Raw genomic sequence first — 7,443 nt, forward strand, 5'->3', positions numbered from 1 at the left:
AAAGGGAATAACACTCAAAATGTAAATAAGAAATACTCAAGTTAATAAAAAAAAAAAAGAAGCACCTAAAGAAATATTCAACATTCTTAGTCATAAGGGAAATGCAAATCAAAACAACCCTGAGATTCCACCTCACACCAGCCAGAATGGCTAAGATCAAAAACTCAGGTGACAGCAGATGTTGGCAAGGAAGTTGAGAAAGAGGAACCCTCCTTCATTGCTGGTGGGATTGCAAGCTGATAAAACCACTCTGGAAATCAGTCTGGCAGTTCCTCAGAAAATTGGAAGTACTTCTACCTGAGGACCCAGCTATACCTCTCCTGGACATAGACCCAAAAGATGATCCAATATATAACAAGGACACATTCTCCACTGTGTTCTTAGCAGCCTTATCTATAATAGCCAGAAGTTGGAAAGAACCCAGATGCCCCTCAACAGAGGAATGGATACAGAAAATATGGTACATTTATACAATAGATTACTACTCAGCTATTAAAAACAATGATTTCATGAAATTGAAATGCAAGTGCATGAAATGGAAAATGTCATCTCGAGTGAGGTAACCCAGAAACAACAGAACACATATGGTATGGACTCACTGGTAAGTGGATATTAGGAAAAAAGTTTGAGCTCGGAATACCCACAATACAACTCACAGATTATATGAAGCTCAAAAAGGAAGACCAAAGTGTTAATGCTTCAGTTTTACTTAAAAGTGGTAGCAAAATAATCATGGGAGGTAGAGGGAGGAAGGGACTTCAGACAGAGAGAGAAGGGTGAAGGGAAACAAAGGGAAGGGTGGAGGATCAGATTTGGGAGGAGACAGGGGAGATGTATAGAGGGTGAGAAAATTGAAAGAGGTATGTAGCAGTCAGTTGTGGGGAAATGCAGATAGCCACTAGAAAGTTTCAAACGCCAGGAAAACAAGTGGGTCCCCAGTCCCAACTGGAATAACCTTAGCTGAAATACCCAACAAAGGGGAGAGAGAACCTGTACAGACATATCTAGAGGTTAGGCATGGCACCTGGTTGAGGGATTGGGTCACTCACCCATCTCAAAACTTTTTTTTTTTTTGGTTCTTTTTTTTGGAGCTGGGGACCGAACCCAGGGCCTTGCGCTTCCTAGGCAAGCGCTCTACCACTGAGCTAAATCCCCAACCCCTATCTCAAAACTTTTAACCCAGAATTGCTCCTGTCTAAAGGAAATACAGGGACAAAGGATGGAACAGAGGTTGAAGGAAAGGCCCATCAGAGACTCCCACACCTGGGACTCTATCCCATATGCAGCCACCAAACCCAAACACTATTGCTGATGCCAACAAGTGCTTGTTGACAGGTGCCTGATGCAGCTGTCTCCTCAGATGCTCTGTTAGAACCTGACCAATACAAATGTGGATGTTTCCAGCCAACCATCAGACTGAGCAAGGGGAATCAATGGACGAGTTAGGGGAAGGACTAAAGAATCTGAGGGGTTTGAAATCCCAAAGGAAGAACAACAATATCAACTAACCAGACACCACCTCCCACCCCCAAAATAGCTCACAAAGACTAAACCACCAATGAAAGAGTACACATGGAGGGACCCAAGGCACCACCTGCATATGTAGCAGAAGATTGCCTTAACTGGCACCAGCGGGAGGGGAGGCCCTTGGTTCAGGGAAAGCTTGATGCCCCAGTGTGGGGAGAATGTTAAGGCATTGAGGTGGGAGTGTGTAAGTAGGTGGGGGAGCACCCTCATAGAAGAAGCAGGCATGGGAGATGGGATGGGGGTTTGCAGAGGGAAACTGGGAAGGGGGAGATAAACCTTTGCAATGTTTATAAATAAAATAACCAATAAAAAATAAGAGAGCATGTTTTCACAGGATATAGTCTGATAGGTTTTTCCCTCTTTTTGTCTTAGTAATAAAGATTAGACTCCTTTTTAAAAGTGTCTTTTTTGGGCTATAGAGATGACTCAACAGTTAAGAGCACTGACTGCTCTTCCAGAGGTCCTGAGTACAAATCCCAGCAACCACATGGTGACTCACAACCATCTGTAATGGGATCTGCTGCCCTCTTCTGGTGTGTCTGAAGATGGTGACAGTGTACACATATAAATAAAATAAATAAATCTTTTTTTAAAAAGTGTCTTTTCCTTCCTGAAAGTAACTTTTCTCTAACCGACAAAGATTTAGTCTCAGGGCCTGACACAGAGGTCGTGTGGAGAAAAGAACAAAGAGCCCCTTTACTCAATCTCCCCCCAGCCCCACCCCCACCCTCCCAACACAGGTGCCAGCCACCTTTAGCAGCTGGTATTAATTTACCCAGAAGCCTGCAGCTTCTGACTTCAGAGTAACTTAGAATCAAAACAGGTAAACAACTATTAGGGCAAGCAGCCTTAATCTCTTGCAAGGACAAGTCTTGTCGCCATCTATGCTCTTTGCCCTTGGCTACCTTCAAAAGAGAACCAGAACTCTGTTGCAGGTCTCCAGCAGTTTAACATAACGGTTTGTCTCTATTCAAATGAATTACTAAAAAACCCACTAGTAGTTTTGTATCTCATAATTCATAATTTAGTGAATGTTCATTCCACCTAAATAGATTTTGTTTGGGAACATTTGAACATAGGCTAGTGTGGCATGTTTTTAATGGATCTCTATGTCAGTGTTTCTCCCTTCAGGTGAAGCTTTTGAATTCAAACACACACACACACACACACACACACACACACACACACACACACACACACACACCAAATTCAAGTTTCATCTCAAGATCTTTCTATAATCAGATATCTAGAATAGAATTCATAATATATATTTATAAACAAGAGCTTTTGTATCAATGCTAACATTAATTCTTCTATATGCTGAAAGTAATAAATTGTGTCATGATCCTCATTGCCAGTGTTCCAGTACTCTACCACTGAAATAATGTCATGGTGATAGAATAAGAGGTCATTTAAAAATATTTAGAATTTTTTTCTATGTTTTCAAATACCTGATTCTCTGTGATTTTTCATAATCTCAAGTAAACAGTGTCAGTATGTTAGTATTGCTTCTAGGCTTTGCCCAACAGTTTCCTGACAACAAGCCAGGGAGGCCTAGCTTCCTATAAAAGGGGCTGTTTGGCCCCTTCTCTGTCTCTGACTCTCTATTTCTCTTACTAGCTCTGCCCCTTTTCTCTCTGACTCTCTTTTCTCCCTAACCCCCTTCTCCCTCTTTCCCCTTCCCTCTTCTCCTCTCTCTCTCCACAAGTTCATGACTGGCAGTCTGTCTCTGTCTCTGTCTCTGTCTCCATCTCTGTCTCTCTGTCTCTGTCACTTTCTTTCTCTCTCTGTCTTTTTCTGTCTTTACTCACTTCTTAACTCCCCTTCCCATGTCGCCAAGTAAACTTTATTCTATAGTATATCCATTGTATGGCCTGTACCTTAGGGGGAAGGGATGCCTCAATGTGTACCTGCCAAGGTACCCCTGCTACTTCACCATACCTCCCTCTAAAAAGCGTATCCTGATTTCCTTTTTATAATAATAAAATGTATTTAAAGATAATACTTTAGCTAGGAAGCCTGATACATACTTTTCTTTAAACAATGACATTTGAAGAACTAATTTTACAGTTAGCTATCAGAGAGGATAATAAAACAACTTAGAATTAATAATGACAAATAAAACACAACATGGTACGTAAATAATTTTACTGTTCTGAAACATGATGTGAGTGTAAGACCAGCAAACATAATCCAGAGGCACACAGTTATACATGTGTTCTCAGAAGAAATGGAAGTCGAATCCTTCAGAATGAATAATGAATGACATTTGAGAAATTCTGCCGTGGAAGGACCTGTCTACCATACACCAGTCATCTTGTACAAATACCCCAAATCTCATAAAAAGAAGAAGGATAATAATTTAGCAAGGAAGCTCTATGTGTATTTTTCTTTAGACAATTCCATATACAAACAACTAATTTTACAGTAAGATATCAAACATAGGATAATAAAAGAACTTACAATTTATAATGCAAATAAAACATGATAACTAAAGGTTATTTTTAGAGTAATGTTTTAATTCTAGTAAAAAAAAACAAAAAATAATGTTAAATTTAAATTTTATGCCACCTTCACCTACATTAGAGCAATTAGTTGTCTCAGCATAAAATCATGAGTTTTTCTGCCTTTATAATGAGTATTGGTTACCTGAATCTAGACCCAGGGTAAGACTGATATCCTCTAAAGATCCATTTCAAAGTTATTGCTAAAAGGTTTGTTTAGTAAATAATTGACTTACGGCATATGAGGCTGGATACAAAAGCCAGGGTGAACAAAACCAAGGTCATTATTTCAAGTAGCACAATTATTGTATGGAAATAGCTGTGTCAAGCAGACTCTAGACCTATTGTTTGGAAAGGAGCTCATCTCCTTTTATACACTAGCTCATGACCTTGATCCATCAGGCTTTACTCTACTGGAACCTGTTTTTCCAGCACACCCTGATGGATGTGAAAGAAAATGGGTAAGAGATCATTGAAATGCAAAAAGCCACAGATTCTTAAGCTTCATTGCATGGTGGTTATTTCAAAACAATTGAAAGCTTTAAATGAATTTTAAGCCCAAGATATCAAAACAAAACATTTTCCAGAAAAGACTTTGCCTTCCAGGTAACATCATGACCATTTTCTGATCTGTGAGACAAGCTACTTGTTTTCAAATTTAGAATTTCTTCTAGCATCAATTCTTGACAAATTTACATTTTTCTGTTTTGAAATATTAGGTCATTTTATTTTTCATTATTAGTGATAGGTCACTGGAAATATTCTGGTGCAATTATGGTGGCCTTAGGTCAATACTTTGAACTTAGAAAGGTTCAGAGAGAGATGCAATCCATCAAAGTGTAATTAAATGCAATGTGTTCACATTTGGTAAGGTTAAAGTCAATGAAAATGCATCCTACATCCAACAGAGTGGAGAAAATTATTAGCTACAAACCACTTTAAAAGAAGAAAATATATATTAATGATTTAGAAGATGTATTAGCTGCAAGGCAAGTTTATTTAGTAAATGCAAGGGTGGTAAGATTTTCCCATGTGTCGCTCTTCTACAGAAATGGTTAAGAATTTGTTATGGAAGACTACAGATACTATTATGGGGAATGGAACCTGGGCAGGAGACATTCCAGTATATGTTCAGTTTAAGTTTTCTTTCTCAGAGTACTCAATTACAGTCATAGTTTAAGAAAAATAATGTGGAAGAGAAAATGCCCTCATATATGATGGGGCAACATTTAAGGCTGTTTCAACACTTAACATGCTTTATACACTATTTTATGCTTCCAGCTCATGTCATTCATGGCCTGAAATTATTCATGAAGGGGTACACACACACACACACACACACACACACACACACACACACACACACACAAAGTGAGAGAAAGAGAGAGAGAGAGAGAGAGAAGAAACGGAGAAACCAAGAGACAGAGAGAACTGCCTAAGACACTCTGATAAGAAATATGGAAGAATCAACAGAATGATGGCAACCCCTTCTTCACAACTCCTACCAACAGCTTCACAGTTTATTGTTTCTTAGCATGCTTGCCCTAGTAATCAGAAACAGTCCTCTAGGTAGTCATTAAAAATGGATGGAACCCCTATGAATGTTACAACAGATTTGTCCCTAAAGACCCAGCACTGTGAAAGCTGTTAACAGAGATTTCCCTCTGGCCTGTTCTTATAAGATTCAGACGAATACAGACCCTCCCTTCATAAACTTTATTCACATACATAAAGTACACAATAGTAAGTTTAAAAATACATTTTGTATTGAAATTTTTTTACTTTATCCTAAAATAGATGGATGGTTTTATTATTTCATTAAGGTTTTCATCATAAGACTCATGAGAATTTCATGACTTGAACTTTATTCTTTCTGTTTTTAACTTTTTGTCTAATACATACAAATGTATTAAGCATTTAAAGAGTTTTCTGTTACCTTCTTTTGACATCTTTAACTGTGTTCTGAAATTAGACACCATGTGCCTTTATTGTTTTGATTTTTAATAAACTGTGTTTTACTTGATGGTACAAATGTCGACTTTACTTTGGAGTATTTCACGCAATCTTGATACGAATATGAGCTGCATTGTTGTGAAAATGGTTCACATTTAAAATTTTTACATACATAACTGAACTCCACAGTGCATGGCTCCACTCTGGTGCAAAAAGCCTTGAGAGTTTCTATAATGATTTAGTGTCCTCTACTTTGCTAAAGCTGCACTTGTGACTTTGCCATGGAAAAGTTAGTTAGTATGAAGCAGAACATATGTTCATTAAGAGACTTTGGTAATACTTTTAAACAACAACATTCAGAAGAGGAGTGGTTCTCAGAAAACATGACATACTCCAGTGTGGATGTGGGAGATTCCACAATTAGTCAGTCACCGAGGTGTCAATGTCTAAAAGAGGTATTGACGCTAAACAGATGGTCGAGAACTAAACTGTAAGTGACTATGTACTGGATAAACAGATGTACTGTTCCCCAAAATCCTTTCAATGAGATAGCAATTCAATGCAATTTTTATAAATAATGGAAGAATGGGCATCACATATCAGGTTAATTGTCAAATATACTGGTGAAAAAATCAGAAGTTGGGTTGTAGGCCTTAAATGCTGACAGTCTTAAGATCTAGGTTGTTAGAATCTATTGATCTGCTAAAATAATACACTTCAAAAGTTTGATCTTACTGTCATAGGTACTTTATATCTGATACAAAGATGTGAAGGGATGGTTAATAGGGGGCTAAATATAACCAAGCATAAAATTTAATTATGCGGTGGACCTGTAACATTTCAATGTTCTCATAATCATTGAACTTTCAGTTACTTTTCTATTGATGTGCTAACACACCATGACTAAGGTAATTCAGAGATGTCAAGGTTTATTTGCAACTTGGAGTTTTAGTGATGTAGACTTTAAGACTCTCATGTGTGATTGCATAACTATATTGGGTTGGTTTAATGCTGTTTGTATTCTAAAGCTAAATATCAGCCCTCAAGTTTTGGTTGTCCCCATGAGCAGCTAGATACTCACATACACTGTGTGGTACTAGGTAGACTTTGCTTTCCAATTTAACTGGTTAATAAAAGGCTAGAGCCTGTAACTGAGCAGTTGAAAAAGAAAGGTGGGACCCGAGGATCAAGGGAGGGGGTTGCAAGTAGAGAGAGGAAGAAAGGATATGAAAAAAGAGGATGCTGCAGGCACGTGGCCAGGGAAAACACCAAGTCAAATGGTATATAGGTAAGAATTAAGTTAGAATAACTCCAAACCTGCCCATGTAGGCTTAGTGTTCCATCCTGCAGGACAGTCAACGAGGGTGCGGAGGGTGGAAGAGAATGAGGGACAAGAGATAGGAAGAAGGATGCCAAGGCAAGAGTCTGATCAAGGTGACAATTTTATTTTTTCCCAAGG

General features: G+C 38.3%; 1 long non-coding RNA gene across 1 annotated transcript in view; it reads right to left on the reverse strand.

Moving 5' to 3' along the window:
- LOC148007189 (uncharacterized) overlaps window positions 1-4,410 on the reverse strand; it is a 31,136-nt gene extending 26,726 nt beyond the window's left edge. Inside the window, exon 1 of the long non-coding RNA XR_015649598.1 lies at window positions 4,268-4,410. This is a non-coding gene — a long non-coding RNA (uncharacterized LOC148007189). The remainder of the gene's footprint in view (window positions 1-4,267) is intronic.
- Between the last annotated feature and the right edge of the window lie 3,033 nt (window positions 4,411-7,443).

This window comes from Rattus norvegicus, chromosome 1 (genome assembly GCF_021556685.1).
Source record: "Rattus norvegicus strain SHRSP/BbbUtx chromosome 1, alternate assembly SHRSP_T2T, whole genome shotgun sequence".
In the NCBI taxonomy this organism is placed as follows: Eukaryota; Metazoa; Chordata; class Mammalia; order Rodentia; family Muridae; genus Rattus; species Rattus norvegicus.